General features: G+C 42.4%; 1 pseudogene; it reads right to left on the bottom strand.

Annotated features, from left to right (window-relative positions):
* Positions 1 to 3,475: 3,475 nt before the first annotated feature.
* Positions 3,476 to 22,649, bottom strand: LOC115097572 (annotated as a pseudogene).
* Between the last annotated feature and the right edge of the window lie 211 nt (positions 22,650 to 22,860).

Here is a 22,860-nt window from a genome sequence, read left to right as displayed (position 1 = left end):
AGGAACAAATCTTTTCTGTGAAAGGAAGTTCTAAAACAGGGATTGTCAACTCTCAAAATGCATGCTGCTGCCTCCTGAAAGCTGGCACTAAGAGCAGTTTAACTTACAGGTTGGTTTCACTAACACAAGATTTTATCATTTATTATATTATCAGTGTTTAATGCTGTGAGTGCATTGATTATGCTGTGTCGTACTTTGCTTGCATTATCAATTATGTGAAAAATAAACCACTTAGATTTTTTTCTTTAGAAGCAATATAATCATGTATAATGAAGTATTTTACTTAGAAAAATGTTATTCTGTAAAACATGTCATCTTGTTAAAAAAAAATATAAGAAATAAAAGTAAAAAATGAATGTATGAGATTAGCACAGCTGGCTTATGAATTTTGAAACTGTTCACAGTACCACCATTTAAGAGGCAGCAGCGTGCTGGGAAGGAGCAGGTTAAGAGGACAATGCTATTGGTGTCTCTTCCCATACGTGGCAGGTATCTGTGCTGCCTCTTCTTAAATCCGATTCTGCTGAGGGTACAAGGAGAGAGTGAGAAAAAGATGCTGATGGAGAGCAAGATAGGAGGTAAAGAATATTAGGGGTAGCAGTGAGTGAGCTGGCAAAAGAAGTCAGAGACACAAAAGTAATGAGCAGATGAAAGGCAGAGGTAGATTACAATGAAAAGGGCAGTCATGCTTTCAATACTTTACCCATTCCATCCATGCCTCCCCCTCTGCTTGCACATCAGAGCATGGAATGTGTCTTCAACTCCAGCACCGTGGCACACATGCCAACATTTGAAAGTTCCCAAAACAGATTTTGGGCAAAGCTGTTGTAAACTTGGGCTACAAGGGCATTCAGGAATGAGAAAATAGAAACAAAATATAATGTTTGAACAAAAGGCACTCTCCTAAAGGGGGAGGGTGGATGGGAGCAGAGAAATAAATCTGTGATGTTTATACATCCTGAGTCTAACTGAATTTATTGACTTATGTCCAAGAACTCACCACATAGTTTTGTATAAAACTTATACATTTTATTTATTCATTAAACAACCCCTGGAAACAACAATATTCAGTGTGCGTGTCTTGTATTTGGAAATTTGCCATCGCTCTCTTGCACAGAAAGGTAGATACAATTATTGCATAACCCTGAAGATAAACGGCAGAATGCCAGTTTTAGATACTGAACGTGGCTTTGTCTGGAGAGCCTGTCTTCATCTGGAATTTTAATTAAGCTGGACATTTCTTCTGAATACTGAATTGTCAGCATTATAAACAAACATGCACTGACATCACATATGCACGCACACACACACACCACATTGATAAAACACTCACAAACACCCAACCCTATGCACACACACACATACAAGTTCATACACACGTCCTCTTTTACAGAAACATAAACTGATACACACATACACAGAAATAACTTTCTCAGTCCAAACATATGGCTGAATTAGCCATAAAATATTATATTATGTGAGGTGACATCCAATGGTGCTGAATGGACCACTTTTTTCAAACTTAATAGAGCTTTTGCTCTTCTGAGCATGTGCAGTAGTTACTGCAGGTTTACTGCCTTGCAAGCCCGTCAGTTTTTGTCCATGCTGCAGCCTCGATGTGTACCTCTGTCTTCCATAATTTTTCTTTTAGGGCTCTCCAGCCATGTTTTCTCAGTGTTTTTTTACTTCAGCAGCCCCTCAACAGCACTTTTCAGTGCTTAAAAAAAAATGCTAGGGCGCAAAAAGTCAGAGGACGCAAGATAAGAACATAACATAAGATATACCATACTGGGTCAGACCAAAGGTCCATCAAGCCCAGTATCCTGTCTCCAACAGTGGCCAATCCAAGTCGCAAGTACCCAAACATTAAATAGATCCCATTTTACTAATACTGGCAACAAGCAGTAGCTATTCCCTATTGATTATTTATTTATTTATTTATTTAAAACTTTTATATACCGACGTTCAAATGGATATCACATCGGTTTACATTATAACAGGGGTAACAATTAACATCAGTAGGAGGAAAATAATAGTTACATCTAACAAGGTAAATTCCAAGGAACGGGATGTCGAAAAAGAGAAGCAGAGTTTAGTGAGGGATAGAGTTAACGTTAAGAGAGAAAGAAAGAAAGCAACTATATTACATTACTGCCACATTATAATACGGTACAGTAGTAGAGTATTATATAACATTATCTGAAGGTATATTACATTATGTTACATTGTAAATTACAGACTTTAATACAGAGCTATGTTGACCAGGGATGCTACGATTAGGTGAATGTCTGTTTGAACAACCAGGTCTTCAACTTTTTTTTGAAGGTTGTTGTGCTCTGCTCTAGACGTAAGTCAGGGGGCATTGAGTTCCATAGAGATGGTCCTGCTATGGAAAAGGCTCTCTCTCGGGTGGAGGCGAGCTGTGAAGGTTGTGGGAAGGGGTTGACAGAGTTCCTAAATAAATGGATCTGGTTGGTCTCTTGGGGGAGTGATATTGGAGTGAATCATTTAGCCAAATCATCTCTTTATTGTGTAGAGTTTTATGGATAATTGTTAGGCATTTATGTTGGATTCTGGCAGGGATTGGAAGCCAATGAAGTTCTTTGAGTATTGGAGTTATGTGGTCCGATCTGCGTGAGTTTGTGAGGATTCTAGCTGCTGCATTTTGTAGCATCTGCAGCGGTTTGATTGTGGTTGAAGGTAGACCCAAGAGTAGGGCGTTACAATAATCTAACTTTGTGAATATGGTGGCTTGGAGGACTGTTCGGAAGTCACTAAAGTGAAGGAGGGGTCTTAGTTTCTTCAGTATGTGAAGTTTAAAGAAGCAGTTTATGAACTTCTCCTCCAGGAACTTATCCAAACCTTTTTTAAACCCAGCTACACTACCTGCCTTAACCACATCTTCTGGTAATGAATTGTGCATTGAGTGTAAAAGAATTTTCTCTGATTTCTTTTAAATGTGCTACTTGCTAAAATAATTGCCACTCCATGAAAGTTACCCCCATGTGTTCTGTTAAGAGAGTGGTGCTATTATAAAGGGGAAAAAATAATCAGAGACTTTCTTTGAGTTGAGGAGGGATGACCCCTTCCCAAGTATGGTGGGTTGACTGAAATCCTTTCTAATTTTGTTTTGCATTGGACTAAGTGGGGGGGGGGGGTTGCCCCTTTCTTTGCTTGTCTAGTGGTGTGGATATCGCTGCCATCCTCCTCAAGATTGGGTTCAGTGAAGCTGTGGTGCAGTCTAAAGTTGCCACTGGCACAAGAACATTTGTGCTGGCTTATACCATCACAAACTGCTTCAGTTTGTATCAGAATCACATTGGTTTTGGTGCCATTTATTGTCAGATGTTTCCGCAAGATTGGTCTTTTCAAGTCTTCAAGCCCAAACCCATGACAAAGACCTCAGGCAAAAGGCAACAGCAGCTGGAAATCTCCCAGAACTTTATCATGCACTGCTTCTGACCTTCATTAATGATCATGGCTGGACAGCATTGACTAATGCTGTTTTTATCCGAGAAGATGGGGCATGGACTGACCAGCCAAAGTCTGCAATCTTCAATTCTCCATTGGAGCCAAGCAATAAATTCTCCAGCTTTTTGCTTCTGTGAATCACTTTCTTTAAGTGTCAGTAGGATAATGCATCTGCTAATGGAGTGATGTATGTAGCAGTTCTTTGTTCATCAAACTTAGGGCCGATGCAATAAATATGCACAGAAAGTGGGCACTGAACAGTTAGCACCCGCTTTCTTAATGCGCCCCAGGCGCTTCCAAGGGGGGCACCATGCAATATTTAAATTAGGGGGTCGCATTAGTAAGGAGGTTCTCATTGCTAATGAGAACCCAATCGGCGTTGGCGGTCCGCTGGTTAGGAAAACCGACACAGAGTTTATCGGCATCAGTTTTCCTAAATGCCGCACAGCCAGGGGGTTCAGGAAATGGACGCTTATGCACCCAACCGCCCATGGGTTGTTTGTTTTTTTTTCTATTTTTTAACTTTATTTCATTTTGGGTTTCCTCCTACTTAGTATCGCAACAATATTAAGTAGGAGGCAGTACAGAAAAGCAGTTTTTTTCTGCTTTTCTGTACTGGTTTAAGGAGCGCTCAGCAATTAACGCCTGCGAGTTATACAGTGCGCGCAGCTGAGCACACTGTATTGCATCAGCCCCTTAGTGTTTCTGAAGTTCTTGGTAAGGTCTCCATGAGGAGCATTTTCTAGAATCAAGTAAACTCTTGTAGCATCGTAAAGTAGCCATTTAGTCTCAGGATGTTAGGATGCCTCAGATGTGACTGAATTTCTACTTCCCACCGCAGTTGGTGTTCCACGCCAGCTTTTTCAAGCTGCGATTTACAGAGCACCTTCAACACTAGGATGAACTTGCTCTATCGTCACAGGCCATTGTTGAACTTCCCTTTTCCCAGAGGTCGGCCAATTTCAAAGTCCTCCAATAACCACTGCTTTTTTTTTTTTTTTCTTAGACTGCTCAGTTGTCGCAGAGTCAGTATTCTTAGCAGATGATTGATCCTGTTGCGGTTGCTGTGTGGTTTCGTTTCCCATCTGCAGTGTAGCTACAGTTAGGTTATTTTTCTCTATATGCATCACCTTGCGCTTCTCCACATTAAATTTCATCTGCCATATGGACACCAATCTTCCAATCTCACAAGGTCCTCCTGCAATTATCACAATCTGCTTGTGATTTAACTACTCTGAATAATTTTGTGTCATCTGCAGATTTGATCACCTCACTCGTACCTTTTTGCAGATCATTTATAAATATATTTAAAAGCTCTGGTCCAAGTACAGATCCATGAGGCACTCCACTGTTTACCTTTTTCCACTATGAAAAGAGACCATTTAATCCTACTCTTTTTTTGTTTTCTTAAAAGCCTTTCAGGAGGGACTTCGTCAAACGCCTTCTTAAAATCCAAATACACCACATCTGCCAGTTCACCTTTGCTTCACATGCTATTCACTCCTTCATAGAAATGTAGCAGATTTGTGAGGCAAGACTTCCCTTGGATAAATCCATGCTGACTGTGTCCCATTAAATCATGTTTATCTATATGTTCTGTAATTTTATTCTTTATAATAGTTTGCACAATTTTTCCCAGCACTGACGTCAGGCTCACTGGTCTGTAGTTTCCTGGATCACCACTGGAGCCAGGATGTCAGTTGGTGATGGTCAGAATATCAGTTACAGCTGATTGGGTCTCTACCATGACTCTGCTAACTGTATGATTGTGGTCACATGTCTCCTAGAACTGAGAGGACCCAAGCCTACAAGACAGAGCTGCAGAACCAGTGAAGCTTCTCTTCCTTGTAGGGTGGTGCATCTACTAAGGGCTCTGCTTCTGAGACTTCCCCCCTACTGCCAGTGCAGCCTGGGGGTTGAGCAGGTCAAGGAAGCATCAAGTTTATGACCACAGCTTCGAAGTTTAAGCAGACACGGATTTCGTCAGTGCTACAGGTGCAGGACCCCAACACACCAGCTTGGAAACAAGGTCTCTGTCTCTGTTCAGTGAGGCGCAAGAGCTCAATGCACTTGAAGCACAAAAGACTGGCACCATCAAGGCATAGAATACTGTACAATCAATGCAGATGAGTCTAGCATCATTGATACATCAATCTTCCTCAACATCGGAGCAGCAGTTTGCCCTGCACCATCAATGAATACCCTGCAGATGCCACCACAGGAAACCAGAAGGGGACACATTTCAAGTGCTCACTTCCTTGATGGTGTAGACACTAATCTCCACAGTGGTATAAATGAGGGTGGCTAAAGATCCTCCATGGAGCCTGGAGGGGGCATCCCAGACTGATGATCAAATACTGATTTCAAGAGGATGTAGCTTCACCAGCACCAGTTCTAGGAGATGGAACTGATCAAAATTCTTTATTTCCTTAGACAATCATAAAGGAGAGTTTCTCAGCCTGCCCTGCCTCACATTGATTGTACTCTTTGGGGAGTCCCATCTGCTTTTGCTCTGGTGCAAGAGCACTCTCTGGTGTTTCTTATTCTCATAGTAAGTCCTTGGGCATCAGATCCGTAACCTTGCATCAGAAGGATTATATCCATTAGTGGATGACCTGCCACATGACACCCCTCTCAGAACAAGATCTCCACCAGATTTGCCCCGTCCTCATTGGGGGTCTTGGGTAAACGTTCCTCCACTGATGAATTCAGAAAAATGTTCCACAGGCATTGCTTCGGACCCTTTACCAGATCTGCAGTAGCATTCCTCTCCATCAGATCTCTCTTACTCTAAGTTCCTTGATAAACTGGCGTCCATGTACAAAAGGATAAGTATCCTCAAAAGGAAGAGTTTGACATCCTTCATGTTTTGGAAACTCCCTCAGAGCCAGGGATCCTCCCATTTCACCAAATTCTACATAATCTGCAAACAAGAATGTGGGAAAATTTGGCCACGGGTCAGCCGGTGGCAAGAAAGCTGGATCTGAAATACAAAGTGCAGCAAGTACCAGGTTATGGGATGCTCGAACTCCCGCATCAATTAGTAGTGTTAGAGTATACCCTAAAGAAATCAAGAGATTTTTAACACTGCTCTTGAGAAGAATCCAAGGCTTCTGGATTCTTTCGGGAAGAAATTCTTCCAAAGCTTGATTCTTAATGCTTGGATAGCTGACCATCAGCGTTGTTTGATGTAATATTTACCTGACTGTATTAACAGGATGGGATATCTCTTGGACTACTCGAGCCCTGTGAATTTCATAAAGTTCTCCAATCGATAATCTTGACAAAAATAGATTATTGTTGTTCTCTATATTTGGTTAATGTATTTCATCCGCTACAACTGGTCAAAAAGTCTGCTTCTCTGTTGTGTTTGGCAGCCTGCAAAGCAGGGCCACAAACTGCCACACTCGCCCTTGCTCCCGGCACTGGCTCAGCCCCTTGTCTCCCCACCGCAGTCACTCGCTGTTCTTGCTCTCTCTCCCAGGGCTGGTTCAGGGCTCAACTTCCCTGAGTGTCTCTTTCATGCTCCCACAGTCTGACGCTCCCCTTGGCAGCGTGTCAGGCCCAGTCTATCCCTCCTGCTGTCATCGTGCTTGACTCCCCTAGGCACAGGTGTGCAACTCTTCTCATTTTAAAGAGCCAGTGGTGGGAACAGCCAATGACATCACACTTGGATCCCTATACAAAGAAGCCTCAGACATCTCCCCAGCACCTTGGCAATAGGTTGACTCCCATTGGAGTAGTACTTTGCCTGCGTTCCAGATTCCTGATCCTTGCTGCTTAGTTCCAGTCTCCGCTGTGGTGTTCCTGAGTTTGTCTCTTCTGTCTTTGGTTCCCTGGCAGTCTAGTTTGTCCCCTGAGCTTCTCATCTGTGGTCAGTCTTTCTCTCATCTGTCTTCAGCATCTCCTTGTCTTCCTTTGATCCCTTGTCTTCTTCTCTTCGTCATCTTCCTTGGATTGATCTTCTGGCTTTGACCTTGGACTGGACCCCGATGCTGCTTGTCCTCTGCCTGCCACTGACCACTGCCTGTACCTCTTCTTTGATTGAACTCTTCCTGCCTTGACCACTGCCTGAACCTTGTTCCTGACTGAATTCTGCCTGCTTCCGACCCTAGACTCATCCAGACTCTACTGCCTGTCGCCTGTCCTGATTGTGGCCTGACCTGACTGCATTTCCCCACTATGCTGGCTTGCCTCATCTTCCAAGCTTCGGATCTTCCCCTCCACAGAGGCTCATGCCTAAACCTAGCCAGTCCCAGCACCCTAGGGCTCAACCTATGGGGAACGAGGGCTGGTATTGGTGAAGCTCCAGTTGAGCCTCTGCTCCTGCAGGGTCTGCCCGCCGATGGTGGGGACCTGCAGGCTCCTCTCTTCAGGTTGTGCCAACTCCACTTCGGCCTAAGGGTCCACTACCGCAACATGCTCGGCTATTGATGAACATTCAAAAGAGAGAACACATTTCACCTGTTTTGTCCTCTTTGCACTGGCTGACCATACCCTTTTGGATTCAATACAAAATTATAATGTTGATTTTTAACTTACTAAATAAGGACTACAGTGCTTGACTGAGTTCTTCATTGCATGTTTATAAATCACCTCATCAGCTACACTCTGCAAATAAAAATTTGCTTGTTATCCCAACCTTGAAGACAGCGAGACTTGACTTAACGAGGAACCGTGATTTTTAGTGACCGGCCCAAATATTTGGAATGCACTTTCAGACAGTTTGTGTCTGAATACTGATGTAAAATCATTTAATAAGGACCTTAAGACTTATTTATTTAAACAAGCTTTCAGTATTAACACCCAAGAATAAGCAGCTAACCCTCCTGATATGAGTTCCTAGGACCAGTGCTTATAGTTTTCCATAAAATGCTACCAAACTTATATTGTAAATGTTGAATGTTTGGACTTAGCAAATCACAGGCAATCTCTGCATGTTTGTTTATAATGGACCTGATTTCATGTACTTTTAATTATGTATGTGAACCTTGTAAACTGTTTTGTGCACTGTTGTAGACAGCGGTATATAAAATGTTTTAAATAAATTCATCTTGTCAAGCATTCCTGAATGTAGAGGAATGCAAGCCATATCTTATTTCTTCCTTCTAAAAGTCATTTGTTTCAGCATCTAGGTGTTCAGCTGTTGCTGTTGGAGCTCAAAGAATGGCATGATTGTGAGCTAGTTTACAGGAAGGGACAAGGTCAGAGAAATAGTGGTGCATGTATTGCTATAGTTGCTGTCAACAGCTACCATCCAGCCCTCTGTTCAGAGGTATGTTTTTTTTTTCCTATAAGAGGGAATACTTCCAGCGACACCCTTCAGATGCTTCTCAGTATTACTGAATCCCGCCTCTGCAGCCACAGGAATGGCATCTTCAACCAAAGGATGTCCAGAAGAACGGTGTCAGCCAAAACTGTCCAAACAGCCACAGGCAAAAGTGGGGTCCAGTTTTGATGGAGATAAGGCCTCCCTCCCCACCACCTCCAGCAAAGAGGCTGGGAGATCAAACTTTTCTCTCCACATAGAATAAGATAATGTCCACTGTCACCAATAACAAAGAATCTTCAATATAAGGACAAGTCTATAACCTTTGGATAAAATGTGAAGAGTCTCGAATGTATGATTTATTAGAAGAAACAATAGGACAAAGGAAACTATCGACATACTTAGAAAACGGCTCAAGGACTGAACTGATACCGGTCACTATAGGGCAACCAAGAGGGGAAGCAAGGGATTTATGTATCTTGGGCACCAGATAAAACAAAGGAGTCTGTGTAAAGGTTCTAAAAGAAAAGTAAAAATTTGTAACCTATCATTAAAATCATCCATTGTACCTGAAGACTGGAGGATAGCTAATGTAACCCCAATATTTAAAAAGGGCTCCAGGGGCGATCCGGGAAATTACAGCCCGGTTAGCCTGACTTTAGTGCCAGGAAAAATAGTGGAAAGTGTTCTAAACATCAAAATCACAGAACATATAGAAAGACATGGTTTAATGGAACAAAGTCAGCATGGCTTTACCCAAGGCGAGTCTTGCCTCACAAATCTGCTTCACTTTTTTGAAGGAGTTAATAAACATGGATAAAGGTGAACCGGTAGATGTAGTGTACTTGGATTTTCAGAAGGTGTTTGACAAAGTTCTTCATGAGAGGCTTCTAAGAAAAGTAAAAAGTCATGGGATAGATGGCGATGTCCTTACATGGATTACAAACTGGCTAAAAGATAGAGAGTAGGATTAAATGGACAATTTTCTCAGTGGAAGGGAGTGGGCAGTGGAGTGCCTCAGGGATCTGTATTGGGACCCTTGCTTTTCAATATATTTATAAATGATCTGGAAAGAAATACAACGAGTGAGGTAATCAAATTTGCAGATGATACAAAATTGTTCAGAGTAGTTAAATCACAAGCAGATTGTGATAAATTGCAGGAAGACCTTGTGAGACTGGAAAATTGGGCATCCAAATGGCAGATGAAATTTAATGTGGATAAGTGCAAGGTGATGCATATAGGGGAAAAATAACCCATGCTATAGTTACACAATGTTAGGTTCCATATTAGGTGCTACCACCCAAGATAGAGATCTAGGCGTCATAGTGGATTACACATTGAAATCGTCGGTTCAGTGTGCTGCGGCAGTCAAAAAAGCAAACAGGATGTTGGGAATTATTAGAAAGGGAATGGTGAATAAAACGGAAAATGTCATAATGCCTCTATATCGCTCCATGGTGAGACCGCACCTTAAATACTGTGTAAAATTCTGGTCGCCACATCTCAAAAAAGATATAACTGCGATGGAGAAGGTACAGAGAAGAGTGACCAAAATGATAAGGGGAATGGAACAGCTCCCCTACGAGGAAAGACTAAAGAGGTTAGGACTTTTCAGCTTGGAGAAGAGATGGCTGAGGGGGGATATGATAGAGATGTTTAAAATCATGAGAGGTCTAGAACGGGTTAATCCTGTCAAATGCTACCACCGTTATTCCTGTCAAATGCTACTCCTGATACATGTTCTCCCCACAACGCCTTTACCACTCATATTAAAGTTCGCAATCAAAATTAACATTTCCTGGCGTGTAGCCAGATGGACTCAGAACGAATGGGATAGTATCCACGTGCTAGCAGTTGGAGACGGATCTGACGTCAGCACGGGGTATATATATCCCCACAGGAAGCGTAGCAACTTAGTAATTTCCGTCTCCAAAGCAGTTTGGAGTGCCTGCACGCTAGTTGAGCGTGCTTTCCAAGACTACTTTAATTTTTTTTTCTCTTTTTTTATATTCTAGATTCTACTTTCTACTTTCTGTAAAACTTTCGAGCCCCGCGCTCCTGCGGTGATACCCAAAGGTCACTCCCCCAGTTGAGCTGCCCGGGGTGATTTCCGTGGTCCCCCCGGAGGTTAAGTCCTCGGTCCGACCGAATCGCGGCAGGGACACAGCCCCCGGGCGAGGTTCGGGTGAGGCTTACGAGGCGCCTCGGTCCCGGCATGGATGAGGCAGCGGGTGCATATCCTCAAACGCGGTGGTGAAGGTGGTTGCCCGCTCTCCCCGCAGCCGGAGACCACCTGGGTTCCAGCTGAGAAGCGACGAGGTTCAGGTGAGGCGTACATCTCGTTCTTCGGGTCTCCGAAGGAACAGAGGATCGGCGGCGTGGCACGCCAAGGAGGGCGCCATTTTGTGGGCGTTTATTACGCCATCTCGACATTGGCAGATTGCTGCCCACATATCTGGAAGTGACACAAGAACTACGAAAGACGGACCATCTGTTCGTCCTGCATAGCGGGAGGAAGCAAGGTGCAGCGGCCTCGCGGCCCACCATCGCCCGCTGGATTAAAGAAGTTATCAGAGCAGCTTACGTGGAGGCCGAGAAGTCTCCGCCTCTACAAGTCAAGGCTCATTCTACTAGAGCACAAGCGGCATCTTGGGCAGAATCCAGGATGCTGTCGCCTGCGGAAATCTGTAAAGCGGCGACGTGGTCCTCCCTCCATACCTTCTCCAGGTTCTACCGTCTGGATGTCCAGGCCAGGGAGGACTCAGCATTTGCAAGGGCGGTACTACATGGTCCTCAGGCAGCCTCCCGCCCAGGCTGGGAGTAAAGCTTTTGTACATCCCATTCGTTCTGAGTCCATCTGGCTACACGCCAGGAAATGTTGAGATTACTACCTGATAATCTCCTTTTCCTTAGTGTAGACAGATGGACTCAGCATCCCGCCCAGCTGCCTGTGTACATGGGTTTCACCGATTCAAGGTAAGCCATGTCATCTATTTCCATAAGAGCGTACACTCTACCAGGTGTCAACGCCTTCCGGTTGTGAATGCTGGCGGTCTCCAGCTACTATCAATCAGTCAGGGGAATCCTGTTTCACTTTTCACTGAGTGTCAGTACACACATCCATAACAGCTTTTGCAAGGAAGATTACTAAGTTGCTACGCTTCCTGTGGGGATATATATACCCCGTGCTGACGTCAGATCCGTCTCCAACTGCTAGCACGCGGATACTATCCCATTCGTTCTGAGTCCATCTGTCTACACTAAGGAAAAGGAGATTATCAGGTAGTAATCTCAACATTACACTGTATTTCTTTGTACCAGTCACAGTTATTGTTAAATGATTTTTATATATTTAGTATCATTCTCAGTTAATGTTAAAATGTAAAATAGTATGACCCCTTGTCATACTATTCCAGCTGTTGTGATGTGAACCGATGTGATGTACGCCAACGAATGTCGGTATATAAAAGCAAATAAATGAATAAATAAATGTGAATCAGTTATTTACTCTTTCAGATAATAGAAAGACTAGCGGCATGAAGTTAGCATGTGGCACATTTAAAACTAATCAAAGAAAGTTCTTTTTCACTCAACGCACAAACTCTGGAATATGTTGCCAGGGGATGTGATTAGTGCAGTTAGTGAGCTGGGTTTAGAAAAGAGTTGGATAAGTTCTTGGAGGAGAAGTCCATTAACTCCTATTAATCAAGCTGACTTAGGGATCGGCCTCTGCTATTACTGGCATCCGTAGCATGGGATCTTTTTGGTGTTTGGGTACCTACCAGGTTCTTGTGGCCTAGTTTGGCCTCTGTTGGAAACAGGATGCTGGGCTTGATGGACCCTTGGTCTGACCCAGCATGGCAATTTCTTATGTTCTTATAGTTCGAATATGTTGTTCTATTATTTTAGTGGGATCACTATCCAAAGGAAGATAAAATTCCCTATCCGATAACTGGCACAAGATCTCCATATTATAATCTGTGGTGCCTTGTAGAACAATGCTGCCAGCTTTAACTGCTGGATGTATTGTAATACTGGGATCTGATCTTAAGGAGTGACAAGCTAAATGCTCCTACTGGGTAAGATTATTAAAGAAAGGGGACCGAGTTTCCTTCAAAACAGTAAGATCCTTAAGTACCTGTGGCGTAGCGAGGGGTGGGTGGGGTGGGCGGCCCTCCCCGGGCGCTGGGTCTAAGGGGGCGCCAAAACGCCTCATAAAATAAAATGTGCCCAATAAGCAGCGTCGTGTGTGGTGGCGAAGTGAGAGCGATTCGAGCAGTTTGATGATGTCAAACTGCTGTTTGATGGAGGGAGGGGGCGCCGAAGAAGTCTCTTGCCCCGGGCGCCAAATTGTCTAGCTACGCCACTGTTAAGTAGCAATTGCTCAAATGCAGTAATAAGGGGGTCAGGTGGACCCATCGGTGTCCATTTAAATTTGTATGAAAAACCTAACTGTGGAGAATTCACTAGGGATGTGCTTCATTTAAAGCAATTGATTCGGGCTTTGGATCAGGTGCTCCGTGGAAAATTTTGTTTTCCCACAGGTCGGTTTTTTGGGGGTTTTTTTGGCAATTTTTGATGATGTGCGTTAGTATGCACTAATGGGCCTTACTGCGCACTAACAACTAGTTAGTGCGCACTATCTCAGCATTAGTGCGCAGTACACCGAACAAGACAGTGTGCACTAGCTAGATGTTAATGCGCATTAAGGCCCGTTAGGGCACACTAACAGGCTAGTTAGTGTGCACTAATGCTGAATCCAATCACTATGCCTTCTCTCAAGGAGTACCCCAAGGTTCCTCCCTCTCATCCACTTTTTTCAATATCTACCTCACACCCCTCTGCCAGCTTCTATCCATCCTTGGTCTCAAATTCTTCCTATACGCCGATGATGTCCAAATCATCATACCCATTCAAAATCTATCTCCGAATCTCTAAAATTCTGGGAGAAATGCCTAGCTTCCATTAATACCCTTCTCACAAATCTCCACCTTGCCTTAAACACCACCAAGACAGAACTGCTGTTTATATCCCAACACCAAAGCCCCAAACCTGCCCTTACAAATGACCCGGCATTTAGCTCCATCTCCGCTCAGCACCATGTACGAGATCTTGGTGTCCTGATTGACCAGCAACTGAACCTAAAAAAATACATCAATGCAATTCTCAAGAAAGGTTTCTTCAAGCTCAAAGTCATGAAAAAATTAAAACCCCTACTCCATACCCATGATTTCTGTACCGTCATTCAGGCCACCCTCTCATCCAAAATGGACTACTGGAACTCCCTACTCCTAGGTCTCCCCTATTCCACCTTAAAACTGCTCCAAATGCTCTAGAATGCAGTAGCGAGGACCATCACTAATACCCGCAAATCTGATCACATCACCCCCATTCTGAAAGACCTTCATTGGCTCCTGATCCCCTCATGCATCCTCTATAAAACCCTCACTATTATGCACAAATCCATCTACAGACATAACGCCAACTGGCTTGATGAGCCGTTTCGCCTCGTAACCTCTAACTGCCCCCCCAGAGCAACCAATAAAGGAACCCTCCACGTACCATCCCTCAAGAAGGCACACCTCACTTCTACAAGGGACCAAGCCTTCTCCATTGCTGGTCCTACCTGCTGGAACTCACTACCAACAAACCTATTACTTGAATCCTGTACCTTCAAATTAAAAAATAAACTAAAGACCTGGCTCTTCAAACAGGCCTACCCTGATTAGACTCCCTTATCTTCAACCTCTCGTTGCAGCAATACCTGATCTGAACCCTTATATATAGGATTGTATAAAGTTATAGAAACATAGAAATGACAGCAGAAGAAGACCAAACGGCCCATCGATTCTGCCCAGCAAGCTTCACACTTCTTTTTTTCTCATACTTATCTGTTTCTCTTGGCTTTTAGTAACCTTTGGTTCTATTTCCCTTTTACCCCCACCATTAATGAAGAGAGCAGTGATGGAGCTGCATCCAAGTGAAATATCAAGCTTGATTAGTTAGGGGTAGTAACCGCCGCAATAAGCAAGCTACACCCATGCTTATTTATTTGTTTACCCAGACTATGTTATTCAGACCTTATTGGTTGTTTTTCTTCTCCCTGCCGTTGAAGCAGAGAGCTATGCTGGATGTGTGTGAAGTATCAGTTTTTCTTCTCCCCTGCCGTTGAAGCAGAGAGCTATGCTGGATGTGCGTGAAGTATCAGTTTTTCTTCTCCCCTGCCGTTGAAGCAGAGAGCTATGCTGGATGTGCGTGAAGTATCAGTTTTTCTTCTCCCCTGCCGTTGAAGCAGAGAACTATGCTGGATGTGCGTGAAGTATCAGTTTTTCTTCTCCCCTGCCATTGAAGCAGAGAGCTATGCTGGATATGCATTGAAAGTGAAGTATCAGACTTATTTGGTTTGGGGTAGTAACCGCCGTAACAAGCCAGCTACTCCCCGCTTTGTGAGTGCAAATCCTTTTTTCCACATTTCCTCTTGCCATTGAAGCTTAGAGCGATGTTGGAGTTGCAGTAACAGTGTGTATGTTTATTGAATAAGGGTATTATCTCCAGGCAGTAGCCGTCATTCTAGCGAACCACCCACTCTTCATTGACGTCCTCTTGACTTTATGGATCCACAGTGTTTATCCCACGCCCCTTTGAAGTCCTTCACAGTTCTGGTCTTCACCACTTCCTCCGGAAGGGCATTCTAGGCATCCACCACCCTCTCCGTGAAGAAATACTTCCTGACATTGGTTCTGAGTCTTCCTCCCTGGAGCTTCAAATCGTGACCCCTGGTTCTGCTGATTATTTTCTTACGGGAAAGGTTTGTCGTTGCTTTGGATTGTTGAAACCTTTCAAGTATCTGAAACTTTGAATCATATCACCTCTGCTCCTCCTTTCCTCCAGGGTGTACATATTTAGATTCTTCAATCTCTCCTCATAAGTCATTCGATGAAGACTTTCCACCTTTTTGGTCACCCTTCTCTGGACCGCCTCCATCTTGTCTCTGTCTCTTTGGAGATACGGTCTCCAGAACTGAACACAGTACTCCAGGTGAGGCCTCACCAAGGACCTGTACAAGGGGATAATTACTTCCCTTTCCTTACTCGATATTCCTCTCTCTATGCAGCCCAGCATTCTTCTGGCTTTAGCTATCGCCTTGTCACATTGTTTCGCCGAATTCAGATCATTAGACACCATCACCCCAAGGTCTCTCTCCTGCTCAGTGCATATCAGCCTTTCTCCCCCCATCGAATACAGTTCATTCGGATTTCCACTCCCCATATGCATGACTCTGCACTTCTTGGCATTGAATCTCAGCTGCCATATCTTCGACCACTCTTCCAGCTTCCTTAAATCCCGTCTCATTCTCTCCACTCCTTCCGGCGTGTCCACTCTGTTGCAGATCTTAGTGTCATCTGCAAAAAGACAAACCTTACCTTTTATCCCTTCCACTATGTCGCTCACAAAGATATTGAAATAGACCGGTCCCAACACCGATCCTTGTGGTACACCGCTTAAAACCTCTCTCTCTTCAGAGAGAGTTCCATTTACCATCACACATTGTCTTCTGTCCGTCAACCAGTTTGCAATCCAAGCCACCACCTCTGCACACACTCCTAAGCTTCTCATTTTATTCACCAGTCTCCTGTGCGGGACCGTGTCAAAAGCTTTGCTGAAATCCAAGTAGATGACATCGAGTGCTCTTCCTTGATCCAATTCCTTGGTTACCCAGTCAAAAAAGTCAATCAGATTTGTCTGACAGGATCTTCCAATAGTGAATCCATGCTGCCTCTGGTCCAGCAATTCTCCCGACTGTAGATATTTCACTATTCTCTCTTTCAACAGTGACTCCATTACTTTTCCCACCACCGAAGTGAGGCTAACTGGTCTTTAGTTACCAGCCTCTTCTCTGTTCCCACTCTTGTGAAGCGGGACCACCACTGCTCTCCTCCAATCACTCGGCACCTCTCCTATTTCTAGGAATCTATTGAACAGGTCACACAGCGGACCCGCCAGCACATCTCTGAGCTCCCTCAGTATTCTGGGATGGACTTCATCAGGCCCCATGGCTTTGGCCACTTTCAGTTTCACCAGCTCTTCCCAAACATTTTCTACTGTAAATGGAGTTACATCTACTCCACTCCCCTCCAGTTTCTTGTTAACTAGTGACGGTCCTTCTCCAGGGTCCTCTTTAATGAACATAGAACTGAAGTATTCATTTAATATTTCTTCCATTTCTTCGTCTCTCTCCACACATTGATCCTTTCCACCTTTCAATTTCACTATACCACTTTGAACTTTTCTCTTTTCACTGATGTATCTGAAAAATGTTTTGTTACCCCTCTTTACCTCCTTGGCAATCCTCTCTTCTGCTTGACTTTTTGCCGTCTTGATTAATTTTTTTGTCTCCCTCAGTTCTACCAGATATTCTTCTTTGTGTTCCTCCTTTTGGGATCTTTTATATTTCTTGAACGCTGTTCTTTTAGTCTTTATTTTGTCAGCCACCACCTTTAAGAACCAGATAGGTTTCATTTTTCTTTTGCTTTTCTTTACTTTTCTAACATATAGATTAGTTGCCTTGGTAATTGCTCCTTTTAGATTGGTCCACTGTTGATCCACATCTCTCTCTTTCTCCCAGCCTTTTTAGTTCTTCCTCCAGGTACTTCCCCATTTCATCAAAGTCTGTGTTTTTGAACAGCAAAACTCGGGTTTTTGTGCTTTTCCGTGTCCTTTTTGTGATATTAAACCATACCGTTTGATGATCACTGGTGCTGATGTGGGCACCCACCTGAACGTCTGAGACATTATCTCCATTAGTGAGCACTAAGTCGAGTATAGCTCCTTCTCTCGTGGGTTCCATTACCATTTGTTTGAACCAAGCTATGTTCTTACTGTTTACCTGTCTCCTTTCTTGTTGCCTTTTGCCGGCTAATCTCTCTTCATTGTTATATGTAGCCCCCTCCCCTGTACCTGTTTGATGTAATTTCCACCTCAGTTCTGATGTAAACTGGTATGATGTACCTACTAATACCGGTATAGAAAAGTTTTTAAATAAATAAACTAACAGGTTAGTTAGTGCACCCTAATAAAACTTATAGGAAACAGGCTGTGCAAATGAAGGGTAGGTTTTTGTCTAGAGGTTACCCTGGGAAAGTAATTAAGCGTGCATTTAAATGTGGGCTTTATGCCAATCAAGAACTATTGCTCCAGTCTAAACAGAGGTCTAAAACCAAAGAAATGGTTTGTGTGCTACTATTTTCATCTAGGACACACCAGATTAAAAAAATAATTTTACAGCACTGGCAGATACTTTCTTTGCACAGTGTAAACCGATTTTTGCAAGAACTTGCGGACGCAATTTGAAGGATATATTGGTTTTATCAGTAGTAAAGGAGAATAATATGCAAGATGTAGGTGGACAAGTTTGTTGCAATAAGTGATCAGCTTGTGCACATGTGATGGTGGGTCATATGTCTGAATATGAATCCATTCCGTATAAGTATGTTTTGAGAGGTCATTTTGACTGTGGTTCCAGCAGAGTCATATATGTGATTAAGTGTCCTTGTCTGAAGTTATATATCGGACACACTATTTTACCTATATGGATTCGAATCATTCAACATAGGAGCTGTATTAAAACGGAGAGGTTAGGGACTGGTTGGACACTGCTCACACAATTGAACAATTAAAGTTCTGTGTTCTGAAACAGATACCGTGTCCGCGGGGAGGTAATATTTCTCAAACATTGAGGCAGCAAGAGCAAAGGTTTATTTTTCAGTGGGATACGTTGATCCTCCACAGGCTGAACTCTATAATAGAGTGGGAAGCATTTTTTTGAGGTTAGAGTTTCAGTGCGGGTTGTCAGGAACAGGCTTAAATATTCTAGGAATATTGTGATAGGTGGTTTAATGAACAGCTGGTATATCAGCTCCAATGAGTGAGGGTTTAGGTTCAGGGAAGGAATGGGATTGGTGGTAATGCAATCACAAGGGTTGTTTATAAAGTGTGGTTAGGAGTGAAGCATTACCACATTTGTAAAGCAGTGAGAATGGCCAATGGAGGGCTGAAGGAGTGAGCGTCTTGAGGTAAGATCTTAGACGGGGTTGCTTAGAAATAGTAAAGATATTTGTGGCAATAATGAAATAGGAGGTTGGGAGATAAAAATATATTTTTTTTGGTCAATAGGAGAAACTGCCATGTATAATAAGCAATGGAAGAATGAAGTTGTGAGATTATGCGGAGGATAATGGCAGCAGTCATAAGAAGAAAGCTGTCTGATATTAATGGAATGGCGGGCACTCAGGTGTGGTTTTGAGCAAGGATAACTGCTGAATGGGGATTATACGTCTAATGTTAAATTGCTGCAAGTTTTTGAGTGTTGTAGTAGCTAAAGGGATGGTCTTTGACCAGCCCCGATTCAAATGAATTTAGGAAGGGATATAGTAAATTTGAATTAACAGTGGACAAGGTTAATAGTAATCAGTTGATGATGATTTATCTATATTTAGCAGAATTGAAGGAAGAGATTATGCTTTTTTGATGATCGATATGAGGTTTGAAGACAGCGGTCTGTGATGATAAATGCAGGTATTTAAGTTCTTTCTGCAACTGGAGATACTTTGTAGAAGATAATGGATATAAGCAATTTCAGAATTAATTTTAATTTTATTTATAAAAATGATTTTAATTGTTTACACAGACAAGTAAATTGATTTACAATAAAGAGAAGTTGGAGCTTCAAAAGGGACCAGTGGTGTATCTACAAAACGACAGGATATTTAACAAATAGTGGGAGAATAACAACATTGGAAGTACATGGTTTTGAAACAAATGTATAAACAAATGCCCCTAAGTTGTTTGGGATAATATCACATTGAATATTAGTGTGTGTGAATAACGGTTTTCAAGTTCCCCTGAGGAAGCCGTGAGGTGAAACGAGGGCTGTACTGGTATTGGTGGAAAGATTAAGGGATTGATGTAAAGACAACGGATTGGGGGATTGGTGAAAAACTAAGGGATTGATAAAAAGAAGGAACTGGTGCAAAGATTAAGGGATTGATGTAAAGAAAAGATTGAGCAACAAAGTGTATCGTTGTTAGATTTGGTGGGCTCTATTGTAATAGGATGTTTTGACTTGAAATGTTTTTTATGAGTGGATTAAGAGTGTTTAGTTTTTATTGAAAACTTGTTGTGAAAAGGATATAAGTACAAACAAATTATACAAGTATAAATTGTACATTTTATGAATGGTAAATGTTATATGAATATTTTTTTTTAATATTTTTTGAAATATAATAAAGAGAATTGATTGAAAATTCTATATGTGCTTGTATTCCACTCCATTTGGAGTGTTTTTTGGTGTGTGTGTGTGTATGTATATATGTGTGTGTGTATATATATATATATAAATATTTAAACTGCCCAAGTCTCTCATGAAGAACTCCTCTCTCAAACATTTTTCATTTTTTAACACTCTCTTCCTAATAGTCACACTGTACATTACTGGGTTGTTTTTTTGGGGGGAGGGAGGGGGGGTAGTACAGGAATCCTTACTAAGATGATATCACTGTCAGTGAAATAGTTCCAGCTAGTTCTCAGTTTGCCCGAAAATTGATCTTTCAGGGTTTCCTCAGTACCCTTCTATCTATCTATCTATCTATCTATCTATCTATCTATCTATATATATATATGTGTGTGTGTGTGTATACTCTCAGTTCATAATATTGGTTTGCTTGAAAATATTTAGTTACCCCACAAACCATAGGGAAACTGGTTAGAGTATTCCTTTAGTATCCATCAAAGTTTACAATGTGGCATTTTTTTCTGTCACTAAACTCTTCTCAAGGCAGGCACAGTTACCATGGCAATGTTGGAATCTTGGAGCTGCTGTAAGTAAGCTCTGAACTGTATTCATGGTGCTTCCATGTTCCCGGGGTGAACACCCTCCAGCAGTACCCAACTTTCTAGAGTTATTTTTTCCACACAAAAATCTCTTGGCAAGTTAAAGTGAAGCAGGGCATCACAATAATAATTTATTTATTTTTTTTACAACAAAAAACTGTTATCCTAAAGAAATAAACCCTTTCTAAGCTATGTCTTAGTCCAGAACTTTTAACTGTATCACTATAAAAATCAGACTCGTTGTGAGCTCTGTTGTTGCCTAGCAACACAGCACTAATCTTTTTTTTATATATTTACAGAGGATACAGCAACATTATGTTCTTTCAAAAGGAACAGTATGCAGCCACAAACTATAGCAAAATCTAAGTTTTAATCACTTTTTACATGAAGAAAACAAGCAGTGTCTATATGGAAGCAGGCTATAGAGTTAAAATGCTTAGGCTAGTTCTGTGAAATGCTAGACTGATAGAAATAAAGGGAGTGTAAAGTGCCATTGAAACGCTTTAAAGTTAATACCCCTATAAGACATGATAAGGAGAGTGGGACTGACTGCACAATGGGTGCACTCTGGAAGTTGGGACAAACTAATAAAAGAATGCTGTAAACAAAGAGACTAGTAGGAAGAAAAGGCAGCAGTACTATTATAAAAACATTTGCCGCTGTGCCGGGGAAGCGCACGCTGGCACTCTGCCAGCGTGCATTGCTACTGCTCCTGTTGAAGAGCAAAAGGTAAAAAAAACAAAAACGGGTAGATAGGATAGGAATGGGGGCAGGGAGGAGAGGGGAAGGGGAAGGGAGGGTAGGGTAGGGGGTAAGGAAGTTCCCTCCCAGTCCATTCCTTAATTGAAGTGGACTGGGAAAGGCTGGGATGTGTCGCCATGTGAAATTTGCATTAATCCCCCCCCCCCCCCCCCCCCCCCCCCCGCGTGGCCCAACAATTTTATAATGTGTGCGCCGGCATGCACGTTATAAAATCAGCGCATCCATGTGCACATGCACCTTTCAAAATCTACCAGTTACTGAGCATATCTAGAAGTTTGTATTGTTTGATGTTTTATGAGGAACTATGTTTCTGTTTTTCCATTGTTGCACTGCAAAGAGTCTGGCTTGTTGTGGTTTCTGGTTCAGTTTTTCTCTGCATGTTTCTATTTGTACTATATGGTCTCTTTATTCTGTATTTGGTGAGGAAAGAGGATCTATCTGTGTTCTGCATGAGTGACTGAGGTGAGGTATTCTGCTAATGTTTAGTTTTTGAGTAGAGATTTATAGCAACCTGACTTGCTCTGTTTCCTAATAGGATGTGTATTGGTATTTTAAGGCCTGGAGTAATATTTGCAGTTTTGCTTTTTTCATGGGTAAGATTCTTACTTTTTGAATGCTGGCAGTTAGTGTTGTTTTGGTATGGGAGGTTTAGTATACTGTAATTGTAGTTCAGTTTACTTATGGCTTTCTGAGGGCCGAGCACCAAACCCAACACACTTACAAAGTGTCTTTTGTAGGATTTATTCTTTGGCACCACAGCAGTGTACGTAGATATAATATATACATGTTGTCGTAAGTAATAATTTAACCTCAGAACATTGTCCTTTGAAAGTCTTTCTTTTTTCATGAAGTCTTTTATTATAAATGCACTTGATACTCATAGTGTCATCACAGATACTAAAATTGGTCTTCCACTCATCACCTTCTCAGATTCTGATCAGGTTGTATGCCCTCCCCCTCCCCCCGGGATGTCCAGCTTGGTCTGGCCATGGGAAAATCTCATTTTCCTGTGGATCCCCGTTTTTGTTTTGTTTTTTAGTGAAAAATTGTTTTTCAGGTATAAAAATAAACGTTTTTTTGTTAGCGTGCGCTAACCCGAAAAATGATTTTTACAAAAATTCGGGGGGAAAAGTGATCATTTCTTTTTTTTTACCTGATAGATTAACGAATTTAGAAATATCGTACGATATTTCAATTCATAAGATTACAGCATCTGTTTCTCCTCTGCTGACAGTTTGAAGCCATTTACCTGCATGGCTTCTACTGCTTCAGGTCCGAGGAGAGCAGGAGGCTTAGGACGCTATAAATTTGGGGCATGGTAAATGGGGTGGCAAGTCGAGCATCTCTCTTTGGCCCATTCCTGAAACTGCAGGTCTGGTCATTCAGCCAGGCTCATCAGGCCATCCAAGGTATCCAGCAAGTCCCAGGCATCCAGCTCGTCTTCTCCGAGAATCCTTATCAGAAAA

This window comes from Rhinatrema bivittatum, chromosome 8 (assembly GCF_901001135.1).
Source record: "Rhinatrema bivittatum chromosome 8, aRhiBiv1.1, whole genome shotgun sequence".
Lineage (NCBI taxonomy): Eukaryota > Metazoa > Chordata > Amphibia > Gymnophiona > Rhinatrematidae > Rhinatrema > Rhinatrema bivittatum.
Note: the sequence above shows the minus strand (reverse complement) of the source record. Positions and strands in the feature narration are given on the sequence as shown.